Here is a 26031-nt window from a genome sequence, read left to right on the forward strand (position 1 = left end):
GCAAACCATTATAAATGATATCAGACTCTGCACCTTAAGCAACAAAGATTGTTATCAAGCAACACTTCTTACAATGGTGATGACGACTTGATCAAAAGAAAAGTAATTATAAAAATGTATGAATAAGTACTGCAAAATCATTTAGAAAACCTTTTAAGTCGTTTTTTTAAAATATCTGTCAAAATTTCTGAAAAAATATTAAAAGTAAAAAAATGTAAAGCAGTCATAAAGACGGATCATGATATACACGCACAATTGCACTGCAAACCATTATACTGTAATGCCATAATGAAAGACTGCCTTTAGCGACAGAGTTTGTTATGAAGCTTTAATGGACGACCTGATGAAGATTGGGAAGGTGTCAAGGGAAAGTATAAAGCTAAGTATTGTGATAACTTTTGAAGTTATATGTATACAACTGATAACATGTACTCTATAATGATGTTTATTGCAAAATATCAAAGTCAGTGAGCCAAATCACTAATAATTCACACAATCAACTTCAACAAAAGCAATGCTAGAAGGACTAAAATATATAACCGAGAAAGTTTGTCCACGGCCTCTGAGGACTGAGGAGCTTCTGGGCCTCACACTATTCTGTTGGGGAGACATGAAAACATACAGAGGAGAAATAGTTACTGAGAGTTGAACACAATACAGATACAATAAATACAGAATTTTAATCTCTCTCTCTCTCTCTCTCCCTCTCTCTCTCTCTCTCTCTCTCTCTCTCTCTCTCTCTCTCTCTCTCTCTCTCTCTCTCTCTCTCACACACACAGACAGACAGACAGACAGACAGACAGACAGACAGACAGAGACACAAACACACACACACAGACACACACACACACACACACACACACACACACACACACACACACACACACACACACACACACACACACACACACACACACACACACACACACACACACACAGATACAGCTGCGATGAACATAACCAGACCTTTTGTGGTGCAGATGAAGTTGAGATGTTCATGCTCCTCCAGACTGAACCACTTGCCCCCATGTCTTTCCACTGCTCCCACCCTTGTGTCACAGCAATGCCCAAACTCTTCATCTGGGGCCCAGTTGCCATAGCAGACTGAGTGTCCACTAACCCAGAACCAGAAGCCAAAGCTGCACTCGTAGCGCAGGCCCAGCCACACGTGAGGAGATGAGGCTCCTTTGGCCCACCCCTCCACCCAGCTCTGGATCTCCGCAGAGAACACAGACACCAGGTCCACATGGTGCCGTCTGCAGTGCTGCAGAGCCTCCATCCAGGTTTTATTCTCATTGACCAGGATCAGGTTGTCTGAGAGAAATAAAGTCATTGGCACCTAGTTTTCTTCAAGTCGTCTGGCTGATAATAGTACTGTATTATAATAAAAAATAAACATCATAATAGACTCACCTTCATTCATAATGTCAACTGAGCTACTTGGTGAGGATGCATCGGGACGGCCTTGTCTCTGTCCATAGCACTGGTACAGACCTGACCCTTGAGGCAATGTGATGTTGATGGTCTGACTGGTCTTACCAGTAACAGTGCTGTTGTCCTTCAGCCAGACATACTGATGCCAGTCTGTAAATGGTGTCACATTGCACTTCAGAGTAACAACATCTCCAGAGAAATGAGGCCCTGGAGGAGACAACACCTCCAATGTAGACACAGGGAGGTCTGAGAGAGTCAAAACAAACACAACATGTAAAAACAATCAGTTCAGATCCTGATATCACTGACCACTCCAACAACACAGACCGATGTCATAGAAAACATGATAACATATCATGATATAATGCCATTGACAGAGGTTAAACATTACATTGGGGCAATTAGGAGTCAATATTGTACTTTTGGCGCAAAAGTCAGAAGAACATTCACAATCATGATTCTATACAGCTCTGAAATATCTGAATATCTGAAAAATCACATACTATTCACCTTCATAGCAGATAAAATGTAGATGTGTGTCACAGGGTTTGTCATTCCACAGACTAGAGGACAACACTTCAACACATAACTCAGCTTGATGGTCACTGGGTTCTCCAGGGCCCCAGTGGCGAAAGGAGGAGTTGCTACCATCTGACCACTCAAAGGTGTCGTTGAACAGGCCGATCCAGGCATCTCTTCCTCCTATTCTTCTGGTTCCTCACACTGGCCAGGTCTGTGTAATGTTTTCTGCAGTATCTCTGAGCATCTGCCCAGGTCATCTCTTCTTCAATGAGCACATTGGGGTGTGTGGAGTTTCTCTCTGTACCAATGCATGTGTCATGGTTAGCAGGGAAACTGGTCACAACTTAAAGGACCAGTTCAGTCAATTTCAACATGCAGTTGTAATGCTCACACTGGACTTGTCAGTACCTGAGATTTTTTTCCCCTTCTTCAGCATTTTCCGAGATCCTGGTCATTGTAATGGGGGCAGCGCTTTGTTTACATTCAAAAAAAAACATTTTTATTTATTCCCAAAAATATCCAAAAGGTTATACAACATCAGCAGACAACTAGCAAACAGCGGTACCTTTTGGAAAAATATTTGGAGTAGGCCTATGTTAATGTTTAAAAAAATGTAAACAAATGCTGCCTCCATTAGAACAGCTCATATCTCGGAAAGGGCTGAGCCGAGAAAAAAAAGTGGCATCACCGGGTACTGACAAGTCAAGGGTAGCGTGAGCAATACAACAGCATTTAGAAATTGACTGAACTGGTCCTTCAACTCTTGACAATGCGGTGTAACGCTAAATTAACTTTTTTTCACCACCGGCCAAAATGGCAAGTAGATATTAATCTTACAAAGTGGCTAGTTAGTTGGTCTTTTCTTCCAGAGAAACTGATATTTCACTGTTATTTGGCCGGTTGGCTGGTGTTAATTTAGAGCCCTGGGTGTAAACTACTAGCCTCGCGAAGCCATCCTCTGTACTCCACCCAAAGATTTTGGCTCCGCACATCGTCTGGCAAAAGCCTCGAGCTCGGTTCTCTCAGTGTTTCGCCAATCAGCAAACAGTTGAGAGTGGTGACGTAGAACTCACCCGTGAGCTCCGTTACTGATTGGTTAAGGTAACTATATTCACACTTTCGCTTTGTTATTTGTATGCTTTTGCAAAGCTATAACAGGCATGCTAATAAAGCACAATATGGGTTTTAATTTGAGTTTGGAACTTCAATTAATTTAAATGATAGAGTAAGATCAGACCATCTCCCATCGTCCACGGAGACGGATTCCTCATGGCTTTTGCCAGACTGATTGACGGAGTCAACAGTCGGCTATTCGCCCAGACTAGTAAACTACTGTTAAATGCACACAACCTCATAATAAACTAATGTGTGTGTAAGATTTACCATGAATGGAGAATGTTATTTAACACCATAGCAGATGAATGGATGTGTTGAGTTACAGTAGTAGTCAAACCATGAACCCTCTTTTACAATCATCACACAGTCTTCACCAGGTCTTCCATCTGGCTGAGTTTCCAAATGCCACCTCCTGAACCCAGCCTCATTCTCCCTGTAGAAATCCTTGTCAGCCAGAGACCACTGCAACTTAGGACTGCTACCGTACCTCAGTCCAATCCAAGCATGTGTAGCACCTTCTTTCTGGATTGTTCTATTTAACGTCTTCATCTCTGTCATGTCGTCTATGGTGGCGAGGTCAGTGTACTTCTCCCTACAGTACTGCTGACCTTGTTCCCAGGTCTTCTCCTCTTTCACCACATGGAACTGGCGTGGCATAGAGGAGGACAGCACACACACACCTGAGAGCAGAGACACAACACAACGCAAAACTCAGTCCAGAGTACTCTGTGTGTTTGTTAGTATTATTTTTTTCTTAGTACGTGAGACACCTTCCAAATGCCAAAAGGTTGAATATGGCCACTATGGTGTGCCAAGATTAGTTAGCAAAAAATGTGTTTAACCTTTCTCTGATGGTGTGTTTTTGTTAGTCGCCGGGAAAGGCAGCTGTCTTTCCAGTGAGCTAACTGGACATCGAGTCATCAAATGTAATTCGAAACGAAAAATTGCTTTATTTCCTCCCTTGGCAGTTCACTGCAATTGTGGGCGTAACAGGGATATTTGAGGGCTACATCATGGTGCTGCCTTATAGCCAAAACTTGGTGCTGCCTTATAGCCAAAATGCTGTGCGCCACCTCCCTCTCAACAGGGTACCTGAAAACAAACATGGCTACCACCCAAGCTACTACATTACATCACCACATTGCACTTAGCTGACGCTTTCATTTATTCAAAGCGACTTACAGTTATTATTTTTCAGGGTATTGCTTACAGTCCCTGGAGCAAAGTGGGGTTAGGTGCCTTGCTCAAGGGCACTTCAGCCATGGATGGAGATGTAGGGAGAGGTCAGGGGGATTCGAACCTGAAACCATTGAAAGACCAACTAACCACTAGGCCAAGGCTGCCCCATACTACCTACCTTATATACTACCTTATAATAGTCTTTATTCTGACACTTATGTACGTGGATATTGAGAATCGAATTGATAAATCAACATTGTAGCATCTAAATGTGCGGTCGCTAGATCTATTTATAGCCTATTTTACGATTCCGCCGTCTGGCAGTCATTCACCGCTCAAATAGCATGCGTAAGCGCTAACGTGATGAACATAACTCCCGCCATAGAATCGCCATAACATCAAATGCGCATGACAGCGCATTCGTTAGTGTCGTTCGTAACGGTCGCCTCATCAGCCAACTTCACCTATCTGATCAGAGACTTGTTTATGTAGGCGGGGAGTCATCGAGTCACTGCCTTCCGTTCCGAACACACCCATTATGTCCCAAGGGGCTATCCCCCCAAGACCAATAAATTGAATTGAATTGTCATTGACTGTATATAAGGAAAATTGAGGTAGGCTATTCACACTATGTATTATTATTACTTCACAGCAACATCACTATACTTTTTGCTTTTTCATGACATCCCAGGATCCACAGATGGAGAGAAAACACTGAAACACTGACAATTTAAATCTACTACAGTAGTTCAGTGACTTTGGCACCTTTTCTATTTTTTTATCGTGTGTGTTTGTGTGTGTGTGTGTGTGTGTGTGTGTGTGTGTGTGTGTGTGTGTGTGTGTGTGTGTGTGTGTGTGTGTGTGTGTGTGTGTGTGTGTGTGTGTGTGTGTGTGTGTGTGAGGGGGGGTGGGGTAGAAAGATCTGATCTGTGAATATATGTATGGTGGATATATGTGCAATGTTTTGTGTGATGTCTTTGTGTCCGGTCAAACATTACCACAGATACATACAGTAAATGTGAACTCAAATTAGCGGTGCAATGAATGTTTTTGGAGCACAGTCATTTAAATCTATCACACATGTCCCATTGTTATGGCTCAACCTATACTCTATATCCTCCATCCTGTGCTCAGTATGATTAACCTGATCAATCACACAGGTATTCGTCCCAGAGATGTCAAAGGTAAAAGTGGAGGTAAATGAACAAACAGGCCAAGTTTCACAGTTAATTTAAGAGTGATTCTACGATTCGACAGCGCTTTTGGCAAAAGAAAAATGTCAATAATCAGTATTTTTTTTCAATTAAATGACCTAGATGTTTACATAGTGAATATATTTAAGTTTCCAAACAAACAAATTGCCAAGCTTAATCTTAAATAATTTGATAAATACTCTAATGAAAGCGAACATTTGCTTGATTATTTTGTCAACAGTGTTATGGGCAAATACTATGTCATTTCAAACATATATAAAAATACTACAGAGTTGAAACAACATGCGTTTGAAAGTGCTTATGTCCCTTAACAATAATGTTGTCATTAATCTGTGCAACTGATATAGAAAATGTGATTGTTGAGCTTCATAAGTAGGATTTTATGATTCACTGTGATACAGACTGACACATTTTTCATTATAAATCCCTGTAACGTCTGATTTGAATTTAGTCACCCTCCTTACACAAGACTTCCTTCTCCAGAGATAATCCCTAGTGTTTGTTCATAGGATTTTTCCAACACATAAGGGATCAATAGCACAAAAACACTTTCAAAACAGTCAACCGTGTTACGGTCAACAGTGCAGGGGAACAAGTCGGCACTTTTTTAGGAGAAAAAAACAGAGCAGACAAACCCATCTCCCTAGAACACAAATTATTTTGTTTGTTTGTCTGTCAATATGGAGATAAATTGGCAAAAGCATACTCCTCCTCAACTGTCATAGCTGATGCGTAACACCATTGACGGTAACACGGCTTGATATTTCAGCCATTTTTATGGTGTTGTGCTAACTGAGGACCTCAGAAGTTCCACCACAACACCTTAATCAACTAATGTATTTGTATGCTTTATCTGTGTTCTTCTACATGTGAATTCTAATTCAGATTCTTATGAATATGTTGATAACACAGTTGACAGGCAATTTTCCCGCTATGAGAACATGAAAAAGAATGGATTAAATTATGGAAGGATGGAGCTCAAAACTTACCAAAAAGTGATGTTATTCGTATGGCCTAAGACCAAACCATTACTGATTTATGGAGGGTGTTTCAGACAGTGACACGGTTAACACAGTTTTCGTGGATACACACAAAATGGCAAATTTCATCTATAATGGAAAGCACAGTGGTCTTTCTGACAGTTTTGTCATATTGTGATGATTACTGTGAATCAACATTTGCAATCGTCTTGGGCAAAACAAGTTTCGGTAACGCTTTATTTTACGGTACAGTATTTACTATGTACTTTCTGGGTAACAACTGGGTAACAGAGAGAAATTACATGGTACCTAGAATGTAAAAAGGTGGTAATTATGATGTAAATACTATGTAATTACAGGGGAATAGCTCAAAACTTACCATGAAACTACACTGTGCATTTTCTGGGTAACAATTGGGTAACAGAGAGAAATTACCCAATTGTTATCCAGAAAATACACAGTGTAGTTTCATGGTAAGTTTTGAGGTTTTCCCCTGTAATTACATAGTATTTACATCGTAATTATCCCCCTTTTTACATTCTAGGAACCATTTAACTTCTATATGGTACAGTATTTACTGTACTTTCTGGGTAACAACTGGGTAACAGAGAGAAGTTACATGGTACCTAGAATGTAAAAAGGGGGGTAATTACAATGTAAATACTATGTAATTACAGGGGAAACCTCAAAACTTACCATGAAACTACACTGTGTATTTTCTGGGTAACAATTGGGTAACAGAGAGGAATTAGATGGTGTATAAAATTTAAAAGGGGGGTTACTACAAAGTAAATGCTATGTAATTAAGAAGAAAATATCTCATGAATTACTATGAAAGTACGGTGTATTTTCTGGGTAATTATTGTTTGATGGCAATTTAAAAAAGGATGAAAGTACTACCTATTTACCTGTTTGTTTTACAGCAATACCACATTTAATTACTAGGTTAATGTGCTGCTCTGGATGGTCATTACACAACTCCAAAGTCAGAACTTACAAGGAACAGTATTTCATTGTAGTTACTGTGTTTATCACCATACATACCCATTTATTGCATGGGTAAATGTGGTACTTACCTGACAAAACAATTGCTGATGTCACACATTGCCATGGGCTTTATCTTCATTCTTGTAGCCGTTGAGTCAAAAGTGTTTGGTAAGTACATGGTAGGTTTCTGCACTGTTACCAAGTAACATATATTTATTTACCAGGTAAAAAAGGGGAAACTGTACTGTAAAGTAAAGTGAACGCTCTTACCAAAGTATTACCAATTTCTTACCAAGTAATTAAACTTGTTTCATAAATCATGTAAGTGCATGGTAAGTTTCTGCACTGTAACCGAGTTACAAATATTCAGCTACCAGGTAAAGAAGGGGAAACTGTACTGTAAAGTAAAGCGAATGCTCTTACCAAAGTATTACCAATTTCTTACCAAGAAAATAAACTTGCTATGGTAAGTATCTGCACTGTTACCAAGTAACAGATATTCAGTTACTAGGTAAAAAAGGGGAAACTGTACTGTAAAGTAAAGCGAACGCTCTTACCAAAGTATTACCAATTTCTTACCAAGAAAATAAACTTGTTATATATCATGTAAGTACATGGTAAGTATCTGCACTGTTACCAAGTAACAGATATTCAGTTACCAGGTAAAGAAGGGGAAACTGTACTGTAAAGTAAAGCGAACACTCTTACCAATTTCTTACCAAGCAATTAAACTTATTTCATGTATCATGTAAGTAGGCCTACATGGTACGTTTCTGCACTGTTACCAAGTTACAGATATTCAGTTACCAGGTAAAGAAGGGGAAACTCTACTGTAAAGTAAAGCGAACGCTCTTACCAAAGTATTACCAATTTCTTACCACACAATTAAACTTGTTTCATATCATATAGGCCTATACATGGTAAGTATCAGCACTACCAAATTACAGATATTCAGTTACCAGGTAAAGAAGGGGAAACTGTTCTCATAGGACTCTGTGTTAATTGCTAGCATGGAGGTAACATTTGCACTGATGTAGTCAGAGAACGGCAGGAAGTACAGGAGAAAGGTATAACCCAATAACTTAACTCAAGGGGAAATGTAATATGAGCTCATTTCCAAACATGGGACAGTATCACTTTAACATCCGAGTTGGCAGCAGATATAAAGACTCATCAGACCAGGCCTACATTTTTTACAATACAAGACTAGAGAAAGTATTGCCTGGACTGTTTCTGCTGCCAACTCGGATGGCTGCCTTGTTCCACACACACACAGGTGCATATATTTTATTATTATTATTATTATTTCATTCCAGAATTCCTGCTGCCCGTTCTTCATTTCCATTTTCATGAATATCACTTTCCAATTTCTAGGTATTATGACAGCACACATTGCAATTTTCATCAATGAAAAAATGAAAAGGGGGATTTTCTCCATGATCCTCAATTTTTAATTTAGAAACAGTCATTTTTAGCTGCAAAACTTACTATGTTCATGTAACCCAGTTGACAAATGCATATTAAAAACGTATTAGTTGATTAAATAGCATAAATAGTAAAATGGGATAATAAATAGTGATAATACTGATAAGGCAATTCATGAATGAAGGTTTGGTATCGTTAAAAACACGATTATCATAGCAGGACTTTTACTGTGACAGTTACGTTATGGGACTTTTATTTTGACATGCGTTTCCACGCATTCAGCTTTCCGTGGAGCCGTTCCAGTCAGTTGAGCTGAGGAGAGCTCGAAAGCTGAAGGAAGGACTTCGTTTCTTCGGCTCCACCTTGGAGCTAGATATTGATAGAAAATTAATTCTAAGTTAAAGATACCTACTTCTAAGTTTCATTTTGGACCACCGAGCGACCTGCTCTGTAAATCTTTTGTGTTTTGAAGAGCAAGAAGCTGCGCTTCGTCGTGTATTGTTTCTGTTGAATCGTCTCGGTAAGGCAACCACCTGTATTTTCCCTACGGATGTAACTTGAGTGTTATTGCTTATCACTGTGAAATACTTCGGTGAAACCTCAGAATTGTATTTTGTTTTGTTAATACTTGTTGTGTTTAGTGTGAAAAGGGTATATTTTGGTTGAATTGAGTATAAGTTTAAAGCTTGGAATGAGCGGCCTGTAATTCACATGCTTGTGATCACGCACCCAGCAAGTGCGAGGGGAGAGGTCTGAACAAGTCCTCCTGATCATTACTGTGCTCGGCAATATCTGTGTGTAATTCCCGCGGTTTCAGTACCGAGTGATGTTTTTCATAGTATTCATCCTGTTATTTGATAATGGTTATGTAACTGAATGGTATGCAATGCTTTTCAGTATAAGTGAAGTGTATGCGGTTTGCATATATTTTCCTTTGAGAAGATTGATATTAATGTTGTACAACCAGAGGTGGAAAGAGTACCGAAAATTGTAGGCCTACTCAAGTAAAAGTAGGCTATCTTTAGGCTACTTTGCCTAAATCCTGCTCGAGTAAAAGTAAAAGTAGGCCTACCTATCTAAAAATCTACTCAAGTAAAAGTAAAAAGTACTTCACTTAAAAATGCAATTTGAGTAAAAGTACTTAGTTACATTTAATTAGCTTTTCTAGACAATGTAATGTTTCTTTTTCTTGAATATCGTCCTCCATAACCTCTATCTCTTGCTTGGCACCAGCCATCATCCAATACATTGATCCAAGATAGTACAATAGTGAAAATGCTGTGTGCCATCCTGCATCATCTTTCATTTCCGGCAGATTGTGGCATTATTTTGCGTGGCATTTTGTCTATTTTTTTTACTCAGTACTCAGGCCAGGTTCCAGTGTAATTGAGTTAACAACTTGGGTCAAAATGTACTCAAGTACTAGTTAAAGTATTAATTTTAAAAACTACTTAAAAAGTTCAAAGTACTCATAAATGCTACTCAAGTACAATACTTGAGTAAATGTAATTAGTTACTTTCCACCCCTGTGTAGGCCTACAACTACTTTAAGTTTAAACTGTTTGAACTTATATTTGATAAGAAATGTGAACATTGTCCTGTGTACATGTGTAGCTTAACTAAGGGTATGGTTACACAGGTGAAGTTTTTTGGACCTGGATTCCGCTGTGGATTGATGACTGCGTTTGATGGCGAGCCACCCACCCCATTGAGTCGGATCCTGTCCTGTGTCATTGTACGTGGCGCATATGTGGTAGGGTTGTGACCTGCCTGTGTCACAACAACACTGACTGACTGACTTGAGTTGTTACTTTAACGGTTTACAAACTGAACTAAGGCCTTGAACTGAACGGAACTACTATAAAGGAACTACTTTTTCTTTTCTTTTTCTTGAACAACTGAAAGGAACTCTTTTCTCTTTGAGGATTTAAAGGACTGATTTAAAGGACTGTTCCCAACTTTTGGAAAATAGACAATTACTCACTTTTGAAGGACAATTCATTTTATTTTATTTTAAAGGGTCAATTTTTTTTCTTTTATTTTGGGAATATGTACATATTTTCTACCTTGCAATTCATAACTAAAGAAAGAAAAAAAGTATATCCTTGTGTGGTGTCTTTTAATTGCACTTATCTTTTTGCACTCTCCCAGAGATAGTGTCTTTATTCTCTAGCTATTGAACCTGGCCTATCATCGACATGTACATACCTAGTAGTGGGTTACATTCATACTAGTATATATTAGTTTATCACCTAAACATAATAAAATTTGGCAATAAGCAGCACAGTTCCAATGAGCAGCATAGTTGCAATACTGTCGTTTGCCACAATATACAATAAAAAAAAAATGATTTCCACAATAATGCTTTGATTTGCTTTTGATGTATTTTTTCCCTTCTTTACCTGGTAAATGAATATCTGTAACTCGGTAACAGTCCAGAAACCTACCATGTACTTACATGATATATGAAACACGTTTACTTTCTTGGTAAGAAATTGGTAATACTTTGGTAAGAGCGTTCACTTTACTTTACAGTACAGTTTCCCCTTCTTTACCTAGTAGCTGAATATCTGTAACTCGGTAACAGTGCAGAAACTTACCATGTACTTACATGATAGGCCTACATGAAATAAGTATAATTGCTTGGTAAGAAATTGGTAATACTTTGGTAAGAGCGTTCGCTTTACTTTACAGTACAGTTTCCCCTTCTTTACCTGGTAACTGAATATCTGTAACTCGGTAACAGTGCAGAAACTTACCATGTACTTACATGATACATGGAATAAGTATAATTGCTTGGTAAGAAATTGGTAATACTTTGGTAAGAGCGTTCGCTTTACTTTACAGTACAGTTTCCCCTTCTTTACCTGGTAACTGAATATCTGTTACTTGGTAACAGTGCAGATACTTACCATAGCAAGTTTATTTTCTTGGTAAGAAATTGGTAATACTTTGGTAAGAGCGTTCGCTTTACTTTACAGTACAGTTTCCCCTTCTTTACCTAGTAACTGAATATCTGTAACTCGGTAACAGTGCAGAAACTTACCATGTACTTACATGATTTATGAAACAAGTTTAATTACTTGGTAAGAAATTGGTAATACTTTGGTAAGAGCATTCACTTTACTTTACAGTACAGTTTCCCCTTCTTTACCTGGTAACTGAATATCTGTAACTCGGTAACAGTGCAGAAACTTACCATGTACTTACATGATACATGAAATAAGTATAATTGCTTGGTAAAAAATTGGTAATACTTTGGTAAGAGCGTTCGCTTTACTTTACAGTACAGTTTCCCCTTCTTTACCTGGTAACTGAATATCTGTTACTTGGTAACAGTGCAGATACTTACCATAGCAAGTTTATTTTCTTGGTAAGAAATTGGTAATACTTTGGTAAGAGCGTTCGCTTTACTTTACAGTACAGTTTCCCCTTCTTTACCTAGTAACTGAATATCTGTAACTCGGTAACAGTGCAGAAACTTACCATGTACTTACATGATTTATGAAACAAGTTTAATTACTTGGTAAGAAATTGGTAATACTTTGGTAAGAGCATTCACTTTACTTTACAGTACAGTTTCCCCTTTTTTACCTGGTAAATAAATATATGTTACTTGGTAACAGTGCAGAAACCTACCATGTACTTACCAAACACTTTTGACTCAACGGCTACAAGAATGAAGATAAAGCCCATGGCAATGTGTGACATCAGCAATTGTTTTGTCAGGTAAGTACCACATTTACCCATGCAATAAATGGGTATGTATGGTGATAAACACAGTAACTACAATGAAATACTGTTCCTTGTAAGTTCTGACTTTGGAGTTGTGTAATGACCATCCAGAGCAGCACATTAACCTAGTAATTAAATGTGGTATTGCTGTAAAACAAACAGGTAAATAGGTAGTACTTTCATCCTTTTTTAAATTGCCATCAAACAATAATTACCCAGAAAATACACAGTGTAGTGTCATGGTAAGTTTTGAGGTTTTTCCCTCTAATTACATAGTATTTACATCGTAATTACCCCCCTTTTTACATTCTAGGTACCATGTAACTTCTCTCTGTTACCCAGTTGTTACCCAGAAAGTACATAGTAAATACTGTACCGTAGAGAGAAGTTACATGGTACCTAGAATGGAAAAAAAGGGGGTAATTACGATGTAAATACTATGTAATTACAGGGGAAAACACAAAACTTACCAAGAAACTACACTGTGTATTTTCTGGATAACAATTGGGTAATTTCTCTCTGTTACCCAATTGTTACCCAGAAAATACACAGTGTAGTTTCACGGTAACTTTTGAGTTTTTTCCTCTGTAATTACACAGTATTTACATCGTATTTACCCCCTTTTTACATTCTAGGTACCATGTAATTTCTCTCTGTTACCCAGTTGTTACCCAGAAAGTACATAGTAAATACTGTACCGTAAAATAAAGCGTTACCCAAGTTTCTTTACATGCTAATAAGAAGACTGAATCTGACATTTGGAAAACAGGACGGCATGAAAACGCCCAAAACCAGTATAAAATATTCATTCTTGCTGAGGGAAATAATGCCATGTCTACACTTTCTGTATTATATGAAAGATAAATGTGTGCTAATGTCCAAAACATCATTGGATGCAGTTAATAGTTAGTGGAATTGGCAAATAAAATCCATGGACTTAAAAGCGCAGTCGAATCGTAGAATCACTCTTAACTGTAACTGATCTGCTGTTACTGTACTCAATCAACTGAATCTGCGCTGGGTGTATCAAATTTGTGGCGTACTTGTTATTTTATTTTTCTCCTTAACAACACAGATCTGCCTCATTTGGTTCAGTAGAATAAGTGGTGTAACAGCTACGTATGTACTATGATGCACAAGTATTGTACAGTACTTACGCCATAAATGTACAGTAGCCTGTTTAGCATGTCACAGAAGTGAGTACATCCTTCACATTTCTGGAAATGTGCTATCTTTTCATGGGACAACATTAAAGAAATGTCACTTTGACACAATACAGTAGTCATTATACAACTAATATAGCTGCTTCAATTTATTGTCAACAAAATTTTAAATACAGCCATTAATGTCTCAAAATGTTCCTCACAAAATTGAATACCACGACCCACTTCATTTTACAGATCGGAAATACAAATCTGGTTTTACCACCACACATGCTTGACATCGTTTAAAACAGACAACACTATTTGTCTCTGATGAGACCAAGATGAACATTTTTGCTCTAAAAGATAAAGTAAATAGATAAAGATAAGTTAAAAACGGACTTGTACAAAGTGTTTAGTCTGTAAAATCAAATAAAGCATGGTTTGGGGTTGCATGAATACTGTCAACATTGGAAAGCTGAATTTTACTTAAAGAAACAAGGACTCTTCTCAAGGATACTCCAATGTGGTCAGGCAGAGTGGGACTCAAACCTGCAACCCTCCAGTTTCTGAACATGCACTTCTATAACACCTGGGCCCCCACTGCCCGAAGAGAATGAAGTCTATGAAGATTCTCTTTCATCAAGGTGAATTTAGTCTAGACAGTTTAGTTGTATGCAAAAGTGCAGTTTCTCACAACTAAACTCCTTTTTTTAACCGAAGATCACATGATCAACATGTCTTATACAGATCCCGTAAAATGAACTGCACTGACCTGGGAACAGTAGCATCAGCCACAGAAGACTCCCCATCTCTGTGGATGCTGAGAGAAACACCTGGAAGAGGTCACACAAAGGTCAAATATATGAGGAATATGAGGAAGAAATACTGTGCTTAAAAACAGAAATATTCCAATGCTAAAACAAACAAATACAATAAATAAATACATGTAGTCCTCACAGTCAAAATATTGACATACAAAGTTTACTATCTAAGCATAAAAGCACACATACAGATTAGAAATCACTCCTCACCTTAAAGGGGTATGCCACTATTTTGGGGCTTAATACAGTTAAAATTGTTGGGCAGGGTTTATAAAGGTGGTAAAGTCTCTTATTTTTCATGTTAAGCGTTGTCTTGCTATAAGACAGGTTAAAAGAGGGAATATGTCGCTAAGCTAGTGAAAGTCAATGTATCCGTGTAGCATGCTACAATGCTACACGGATACATTGACTTTCACTAGCTTAGCGACATATTCCCTCTTTTAACTTGTCTTAAAGCAAGACAACGGCTTACATGAAAAATAAGACACTTTACCACCTTTATAAACCCCAGCCAACGATTTTAACTGCATTAAGCCCCAAAATAGTGGCATACCCCTTTAAAAGGCCAGTATCTGCAATTGTTTAGGGATGAGATCTCGCTCGTATGTGTGGGTGTTGCTCCATCAAATACTTCAGCCCAAATGAGTGTCTTTTCCAGGCTGCCCAAAATAATATTTTGCATTTCTGTTTGCGTCACAGAATTCAGCCCCTCATCATTTACCTAATTACTCTCTATATACACAAATCACACAGTGCTGTCTGTTGTCTGACGTGGGGAAGGCATCGTAAGGACATCAAATGTAAACCAACTTGCAAATGAATACGTGACTCAATGTAAACATGGCCAGTGGATGCTGAATAGAACACTACAGTAAATGGGATTATGCCATGGTCAAGCACATGTTGATTAGTATGAAGAAGAGCTCCTGGGCATAAAACAACATTACTGTATACATATGCCTGATGTATATTCCTACGATATAAAACAATTTTCTAAACAGAATTACCCCGGTCCTCACCTATCAAATCGAACACCCCTCACCTTAACAAGTCTGTGACCATTAGCTGCAGGTGTGTTGCGATGAGGTCTGCCCTGTAAGGGCCTTTCCCATTACTAATCTCTACCCCTACGCCTTCCCCATGCCCCTCGTGCTTTCAAACGAAGCTGTAAGGCATAGGGCTTGAAACGCAACCCCTACGAATTGAGATACCCCTTCAACAATCATGGAATGACACTAACAGCTGTCACTAATTCCATGCATTAGGTTGACGTTAAAGGGGTATGCCACTATTTTGGGGCTTAATACAGTTAAAATCGTTGGCTGGGGTTTATAAAGGTGGTAAAGTGTCTTATTTTTCATGTAAGCCATTGTCTTGCTTTAAGACAAGTTAAAAGAGGGAATATGTCGCTAAGCTAGTGAAAGTCAATGTATCCGTGTAGCATTGTAGCATGCTACACAGATACATTGACTTTCACTAGCTTAGCGACATATTCCCTCTTTTAACTTATCTTAAAGCAAGACAACGCTTAACATGAAAAATAAGACACTTTACCACCTTTATAAACCCCAGCCAACGATTTTAACTGTATTAAGCCCCAAAATAGTGGCATACCCCTTTAACAGCATTTTTTTTCATGTGCATTTCATGGAGAAAAGGGCCATCACACATTAGGGCAATGTTAAACTTAGTACAATGGAATCATTATTATTAGAATTATTATTATTATTAAAACCGACGATTGCGGCCAAAAAAAATCTGGAATTTGTGTGCTGTTGTGGATGCCGCAGCTTGCCACCAATTTTTAAATGCATTCGCAATGCATTCAGGGAAATCTGTTGTAGCCCTCCGTCCATGGAGTGTAGTGTCGTAAAATCTCCGTGCAGAAGGGTGGAAAGCCCTTCACCATACCCCTACCCCTCTGTCTGAACGTAAATCAAGACACCACGCGCAAAACGGGGGGAAGGGGAAAGGCGTAGGGCGAAGGGGTGTAGGGGTGTGGGATTTAGCAAAAGTCTTTGTGTTGCTCTATCCGAAACTTCAGCCCAAGTGAGTGTCTCTGCCAGGGCTTAGCGCTTCCGATACTGTATGAGGCTTTTGGGAGGGTGGTTTACGAATGAACTCTGCTAGTTGCCATCCGCTACACACGGCCCATATCAGGTGGACCTTGACTGGAATCTATCGATGGAGGGGGCCTTCCTATGCAGGCACTGTACTAAGTGTGTAATAAGGACCACAATCTGGGCCATCTTCCTGGGCCCCAAACAACTGACCCCTTTATCCCCCACCGTTGGCTTCCCTGCACTCACACACATATACATGCACAAGCACACACTCTTTATAGATTAGTTCCATGTTTACACAACAGACCATAATACAACCATAAACTGAGGCTGGCTCCATCAGAGTCTGATGTCTTGGAGATAACATTGTGAATGCAAAAGAACTTGCAAATGAAGAAGTGTTATTTTGTGTGTATTCCTCTTATCTACTGATTGTGTGTGTGTGTGTGTGTGTGTGTGTGTGTGTGTGTGTGTGTGTGTGTGTGTGTGTGTGTGTGTGTGTGTGTGTGTGTGTGTTTAGATGATGCCACTTATGACACCTGATTGGGGGGTTAAGGATAGCAGAGTCTAGATTCTAGAATAAGGAAAAAGTAATCACTTTCATGATCACAGTGCTGTGTTGAACTACCTGCTCATCTTTCTCACATGGGCCCTGTTCTTCCTCACAGCCTGTGGTGCATACTGCAGTGTGGCATGGTCCATGAAGACTTAATTAAGGTGAATTAAGTAACGAGACACAGATGGTTGAGTGAGGAAACTGGAACGCCCTTCCCTTATACAACATACTTTGTAAGTCAGGTTAGCGATAAGCAACCCGGGTCCAACCCAGGTCCTCATGGGCATGCAAGCCCATATGTGGGGGGCTGAGCGTGCAGCAGAACCAATTTTGAGGTGTCATCAGGGTTTATCCTGATTACGTGTTTTGGCGCTTTTCATCATTTCAGTTGGCCTTTTTGACATACACGTTACCAAGGAATTAATATTTTCATGCATAAGCATTTAACCTTTACGTAAAAGACATTGAAGAATGCACACTTCCAATGAACACAAATAGAACAAGGATCAAATAAAATCTCCATGTTATTCCTACATTCCTTACTTGAAATTTACCAAGGCAGGCATAGCATAAGAATGATACGCATAAGCACTAAAATGTCAATATTTGATTTGTGCGGCTTTGCATAATTAGGCTCAGTTTATTTGATCACATTCATCTCTGCTAACTGTTTGGAATTCTGTAACTCAGTGACCTTAATGAGAAATGGCATCAAATAAAAAAAATGTTCAGTATCATTGTCATTAGTTATTGATGGTATAATGTGACAATGACAGGCACATTTCACACATTTAGTATGCTATGGTTAAAAGCATTGTTTTTTAATACCCAAAGTTATACAGATTCACTGATCTTAGATATGACAAGATGTGTCACACCAGCCGCACATATCGATTTTCAGTGGATTAGTGACATGCTAATCCGAACGATCTCATTTTCTTTGTGTCTCCGAACACTGCAGAGTTGGCGATGATACATAGGAGTGCACGCTTTCATCTGGGTTTTTTGATTTACATAAAAGGCTGATGTAATTATGAGATTATGAGTGGCCAGCAGCAGCTATAATAGCACTTTATAAACGGGATTTTTTTTCTTCACAACACAGAACTCCCTGCATTGGTTCTTGTATATGTGAGCGGTTAATGTATATGCCTGGTGCAATCAGTTTGTGTTTGAAGGGAAGGCACCATACACACTTATTTACATATTTACACAACATAACTCTTGCAAACGATAAGATGAGATACAGACACACAATGAAATCTAGACGAATTCACACACACACACACACACACACGCACACACACACACACACACACACACACACACACACACACACACACACACACACACACACACACACACACACACACACACACACACACACACACACACACACACACACACCTGCCAGGTGCAATCAGTTTGCATCTGAAGTCTGAAGTCTCAGGAATAGATGAGAAACCAGATATCTGAAGGCAATATAAAATAAACTACATTAGACTTTTTTTCTACTTGACTTAAAAAAAAACTCGCTGTTCTCTCTGTTTTAGCAATTATATTTGTGAACACATAGCCACTTCGAAGCTTTGGTAACAAGTTGAGAGAAGATTAAGGTCCTTGTTTGTTTATTTGAACTAGACTACAACACGTGGGATGCTAAGACTGTTTGCTGTGGGAGTTTCCTCCTTCACAAGGTTTACACAACACTGTAAAGACGCCTTTGGGGATAGTTGTCATAAGCCCAACAACAAGATTAACGGATGTTTTTTCTCCTTTGAGGACAAATGCGAGGACTGTGATTAAAATGAAAGCTATTTTAACATAACACAATACACACGATAACAATATGAAATACAGACGCACAGTGAAATCTACTATCTACACATACACACACACACACACACACACACACACACACACACACACACACACACACACACACACACACACACACACTCACACTCACACACACACACACACACACACACACACACACACACACACACACACACACACACACACACACACACACACACAGTAGGCAGGTGTTCTGTTGAGATGGGCTGCTTCATCAAAATTAGTATACCAGTAACCTTTTTTTGTCTTTTTTTAGTCGTTTTTTTAAATTTATGATAGGACAGTGAGAGACTTGACAGGAAATGAGTGGGAAGAGAGAGATGGGGAAGGTTCGGCAAGGACCCGGGCTGGAATTGAACCCGGGTCGCCGGTGTAGCAGCCCAGTGCCCTACCGTTAGAGCCTACGTAAACTGACAGTGGTGTCTTCCCTCCTTTTTTTTACAACAATGTGTAGTCTCGTTTGTGCCTTTTGATTGCACACATACAGTATACAGGCACATTTCATTTACCGGTACTACTGCCTTTCCATCCCAGACCACCACATGATGCAAACAAGAAACTGTGTCAATTACGCACGCACGCATGCACGCACGCACGCACGCACGCACGCACGCACGCACGCACACACACACAAACACACACACACACACATACACACACACACACACACACACACACACACACATACACACACACATATGACATGAACACAGACAGGAAAGCACATCAACACATTCTCTGGCCATCACTCTCTATTGGTCATATCATCACTCAGCTGAGCCAACAGGAAGACAGTGTTGACAGTGTTGTTGACAGTGTTGACAGTATTATTGCAATGCCTATTGCCAGGGAAGCCGACAGCAAGGGACAAAGGGGTCAGTTGTCCTGGGCCCAGGGAGGGGGAGTGGGGAGAGCAATTGGGTCCTTATTACATTGTACAGTATATTGAACAGGTGGGCCTTTCAGATGGGGGGGATCATGGGCTTTCAACCCAAAGCTGCCAGCTGCCCTGCCTTTTGCCCATGGCTTATGTCATTGCTATTGTATTGGTATTATTATTTTGTATGTAGTATATATACGGTATGACATATTTTTACTTTTTTATTTTTCTGTAAGGCATTATAATTTGTGGTGGATTTTTTCGCTTCTGTTAAGTGTGACGTTCCCTCCAGTGTACCTTTGTATTAACGTGAGACTGAAGATATGTACTAAAGACATGTACTATAGTGTACTGTTGGCAGAAAATAATGACGTGAGACACAATATCTACAGACATAATTCCACGCACACCATCATAGATGTCATATTGAATACCCAGGCCTGTCACTCACTGGTGTTTCTGTATTCTCACTGCACAAACACACATGGCCAGGCGAGGTATGCAGTGCTATAGTCACATGGGCCCAGTAAGAGAGAAGGTCGGACATGTAATACCTTATTATATGTAGGCTAATATTAACTGTATGATTGTGAAGATTTTTCCACAGAGAAGTAATTCAATTTAATGACTTAATTAAACGTTCTGTGTGTGTGCACGTGCACGTGTGCACATACGTGTGTGTGTCTGTGAGCATGTGTGTGTGGGGGGTGTGCGGCTTTATTGTATCATAAATCCAAACCACAGCCTTAAATTATTCACCGCATTGCAGTTCTGCTGAAACTGAGACCAGTAATTTAAGTGAAGAATCGCCACGGCTGAATTCGACATTGTGTTTACTTGCGCCAAAAAAATCTGACCTTTTTAACCCCTGTGCTCGTGGATGCTATTAACCACCTGCACGCTTCTTTGTTGTTTAGATTAGAACACCAGCCACCCGACAGTGACGCATGAGGTTGATTAATAACTCATTGTACCTACATTCAATTAGTTTCGTATTGATTGTTACTTTGTAACATGAGGGAAAAAGGGAAATTTGTCATGCACTGTGGTATATATTGGAGAGTGTGTGTTAGTATTAGTTAGAGTGTATCAGTGTGTTAGTAGTGTACCACAAGGGGTTATGTGAGGACGCTGTACATGGACATAAAAACCAAATGTAAGGAGCATAGTCACATACTGTAATCACATAGACTCTATGCTATAGAGGAAAATATACAGAGCATGATTGAGGGGATACATCGTGTGTCTGTCAGTGGACGTGTTAGTGTTTTGACCTCCTTGCTTTCATTCACACCCTGACAACCTTTATGGTTTTTAAGGTCAGATGAAGGAGACAGTGGCATAAATCACTGACCATGTATTGACCCTCCGTCCCCTGTCACCGACCCACTGCCTGTCTCTAAGGACCGTGCATCAACATGCACTTATTATCTCCCGTGGCAATAAGGAACACTTTTCTGATGGGGAGGTGGCTACTTTTTTGGTAAAATTTGTAACTGGCGTTTCTGCGTGATCAATATTACTTACAATATTACTTTACAGTGTATGCCTCACAACCTGGTCATGGAGGTCAACCTGTTCATGGAGAGAAGGGGATCAGTGTCTTGCCTAAGGATATAAACACGGGGTCAGGCTGAAAACCTGCAACTCTCCAGTTGCAGGATAGGCTCCTTTTTGTGTTTTACTGAGTCAGAGTGACCGGTATCATTTTAGAGAACCATTTCCTAAATAGCAGCGTAAAAGGCTCTTCAATGGGATCTCTCTGAAGAATCAAGCGTATTATTTTTTGAGGACCACATAATGGAAACGATTCCTCAAATGCAGCTGCAGGCAAGTGCCAGACTTGATATAAAGGGAGGGTAGCTCCCAACTACACAGCAGATTTTCAAATACTAAAGGTGATAACACAGAGGGCAACTTTGTGGGCAATGTTGCTGGGCAACGACATGATTGACTGTGGATTGACCGTGGAGAGGAGTATAGTTACACACAGGGCCGGCACTAGGCATAGGCTGACTAGGCGGTTGCCTAGGGCGCTAAATGGTCCTGGGTGGCACCAAGGCCCACAGAATTAAAATATTAAGCTAAGTAAAGCATTGAACTTAACATTTAATGGGTACTCCGTATATATACATGGTACTAGATCAGCTGTGCTCAATCAGATGTATGACACCATGTTTACAGATGCCAATGTCAAATTCCACAAAAAGGAAAAATCGATGCTCTCCTAGGGCACCAAATTGCCTAGAACTGGCCCTGACTACACAGTAAAAACTGCAGTGTAAATTCAACACAAATACTCTGGGACAAAATACACTCTAGCAGACATTAAATTGACTGTGAGTGTTGAGTGAACACTGCATTTTACTGTGATACTGCGCTGCAGGGCTCACTGTTCCTTTCCTTCATAGAACAGTGGCCAAAGTGAAAGTAGAAATTTATGGTGCAATTACAACCTTGGCACATGAAATTAGGATACAGCAGTTATTCCATTGTGCCTATAATGTCTAGACCGAAAAAAAACCTACATGCAAGATTACCAGTCCAGGTCTGAAAGTGCCAGATTGGGATGTGCATTGATTAATCCGTATCCTAACTGAGCCTCAGAACATGGACATCTTTTTGCTTTATTTTATTTCTCTGTTTTTATTTCAGAGTTGCCCATTTGCTCACTTTTGGTTCAAAACAATATAACATTTTATTGTCTAAGATATAGTGAAAAAATACATGTTTTTTTTTTGTCTCTGCATCAAAGTAAAAAAAAAACAAAAAAAAACAACAACCTGTACCTCTGCTGGGAGGCACACAGCTTAACGCCTGATTTAGACTTTGGATACGCAACCATTCTTCTCTATACAAATCCATCAAATGAAAACGTATCCATATAGTATTAGGACACTAAATCAGGCTTTACTGAAGAGCCTTGCTGTGAATGTATTGAATATGCATAGGTAGGTACACTCTTTCTAAACTCTTTCATTCTGCATGTTTGCGTTGTATGCTATCTGTGCCAGGACCCCTAGAGAGAAAACCTTTTTACATCTCAGCAGAACCTTCCTGTTTAAATGAAGGTCAAACAAATAAATAAAAATAAAAAATGGTGTATTTCATTTTTAGTGAGTGGGTTTGGCCCTGAAAGCAAATGTGTCTTTGCCTCTCTCTTCATCTGTCATTCTTAATGACATCAACTAGTTTAATCATGTGTTTTCCCTTGAGTACTGTATTACCCTGCCTTTACAATAACCCAAACTAAACTATTATGTTGTCCTTCTCATAAGACTCCTAAAACAGAGGTTTACTTGGCTGACTAAGTAACATTGCCGCAATCCCCATGTTCATCTTCTCCCAGTGTTCTTCAGAAGAGTCATGTAGCACTAAAATCTTATTCGCTGTCCTTGGCTCCTATTCTCCTGCTTTCCTCTCCTGAGAAACAGTCATCAGCACTTGTGCGTCAGGGTTCATCAGTCATGACATCATTGAGTGCTCATCCAGGCCCACTGACGCCACACTGATGAGGATGATGCCTCCTGATGTCACTAGAGCACTGTGGCCTCGTTGGGGACAGGGGATGACAGTGTGGCATCCTCAGGTTGGACCAGGAGAGAGAGGGAGGGAGGGAGAGAGAGAGAGAGAGAGAGAGAGAGAGAGAGAGAGAGAGAGAGAGAGAGAGAGAGAGAGAGAGAGAGAGAGAGAGAGAGAGAGAGAGAGAGAGAGAGAGAGAGACAGAGACAGAGACAGACACAGAGACAGAGACAGAGAGAGGGATGTGTCATACCCTATACCTGTCCCTCTCCCTCTCACACACATGTGCAAGAACCACCCACGCACCCACACACATCCCTTTGCACTCATGCACAAATACATACACACACACACACACACACGCACACACACAAATACATGCTTCTGCCCTCTCCCTCTCACATACATGTGCAAGAACCACACACACACACACACACACACACACACACACACACACACACACACACACACACACACACACACACACGCACACACACACACACACACACACACACACACACACACACGCACGCTCACTGTAATGTTGCATTATTGATAGGCCTACCTACTGTGAGCCTATACCTTGGTATGTGCGTGTGTGTGTGTTTGTGTGTGTGCGTGTGTGTGTGCGTGTGTGTGCGTGTGTGTGTATGTATGTGTGTCTCTCTCTCTCCCTCCCTGTCTCTTTCTCTTCCTCTCTCATTTCTCTCTCTCTTCCTCTCTCCTCTTTCCTTCCCTCTCTCTCTCTGTCTTCCTCCCTCTCTCTCCCTCCCTCCCTAGTAACTATGTGAAAGTGCGAAAGAGAGAGGAAAAGTGTGAGTGATAGAATAAAAGAGCGCATTGACGCAGATGTGTTTTGTGCTATTTCAAGGTCTCACATAGCTTCTTTCACCTTCTCTTTGTAAAACTTTCACTTTTCACTTTCACTGTGGAGAAAGGTAGAAAGGGAGGCTTTCTGACCATTACTGCACATACTATCGCATAGCGACAAAAATGTGCATGAACGCAACTGTGCTTTGCACGTCACTATGCCTGTGCGTGAGTGAGAATGACATAGGAGTCGGCATTGACGCAAGAATTCAAATTTGTGTGTACGCACAGAGTCACACACAGACAGGCACACACACACACACACTCAAACACACACGCACGCACACACACGCAAACACACGCACGCACACACACACACACACACACACACGCAAACACACACACACACACACACACACACACACACACACACACACACACACACACACACACACACACACACACACACACACACACACACACACACACACACACACACACACACACACATAATTTGGGAAATGGCGCTACATGAACAATTAGTGCTAATTGCGATGATAATGATTGCACATTGTCTGACTGTGTTGGGAGCTGCCTTTCCCCAAATAGCCTATGAAAGCAGTTCATGAAAGCACGTTTGTGATTTTGTGAATTCCAGTTGTGTATTTACTGTACGTACTGGTGTTAATGAATGTCTCTCTCTCTCTCTGTGTGTGTGTGTGTGTGTGTGTGTGTGTGTGTGTGTGTGTGTGTGTGTGTGTGTGTGTGTGTGTGTGTGTGTGTGTGTGTGTGTGTGTGTGTGTGTGTGTGTGTGTTTATGTCACTGCATGCATTTGCAGGCATGTACACTTTCCTGCGTAGTTCCAGTTGTGTGTGTGAGTGTGTTCACGTATAATGCATGCTGTGTGTTTAGAATGAGAGAGAGAGAGAGAGAGAGAGAGAGACACACACACACACACACACACTCTCTTTCTCTCACACACAAACATGAACATACACAAACACATGCGCGCGCACACACACACACACACACACACACACACGTACAGAGGGCAGAGAAAGATGTGCTATGAACAATCACATACAGAACACAGAACATAACTCGTTTAGAAAGCACTCAGAATCTTTCTATGATTACTGCAGCAGTAGCTCCAAGAATCCCTGAGTGATTACAGGCTACTTCACTAGGTAAACTGGAACAGATTGTATCCTCTATGTGGTGATTTTCTCTAAATGGTCCTCAAACGGATCTCAAAGCTGGACTGCTGAACACTTTGACAAGTGGACGGAAAGCAGCCCACCACACCACCATACCGTATGATCAGATGCAGCAGTTTATATACACTACTACACATTATTATTCATTATATTATATCATGATTTATACACTATTTCTTACTCTATTATTAGAGGAATTTGTGTTGTGGTCCATATGCTTTTCTCAAAATTAGGCACGTCATTAGCCTTACATTAAACAGCATGGTTCCATCAGTAGCCTAATGGGGGATGTTTCCCCAAAATCTCACCATCACACACTTACTGCCTGCAGCACTTTCAGTTTCTTATGAGCCTTGGTGCTGATCAGTCACACATGCTGTATAGCCATGTGCATATTTTCCAATTGGTATCATGAAGCACTATCACAAACTCCCAACTAAGTATCAGCATGCACACGCACGCACACACACACACACACACACACACACACACACACACACACACACACACACACACACACAGACACACACACACACACACAGTTCATTCACGGTGATACACACC

The 26031-nt window shown here is 40.1% G+C and overlaps 1 pseudogene; it reads right to left on the reverse strand.

Annotated features, from left to right (window-relative positions):
* Positions 1 to 592: 592 nt before the first annotated feature.
* LOC134460278 (secretory phospholipase A2 receptor-like) lies at positions 593 to 4788 on the reverse strand (annotated as a pseudogene).
* Positions 4789 to 26031: the final 21243 nt, after the last annotated feature.

The sequence above is a fragment of the Engraulis encrasicolus genome, chromosome 12 (assembly GCF_034702125.1).
Source record: "Engraulis encrasicolus isolate BLACKSEA-1 chromosome 12, IST_EnEncr_1.0, whole genome shotgun sequence".
NCBI lineage: Eukaryota > Metazoa > Chordata > Actinopteri > Clupeiformes > Engraulidae > Engraulis > Engraulis encrasicolus.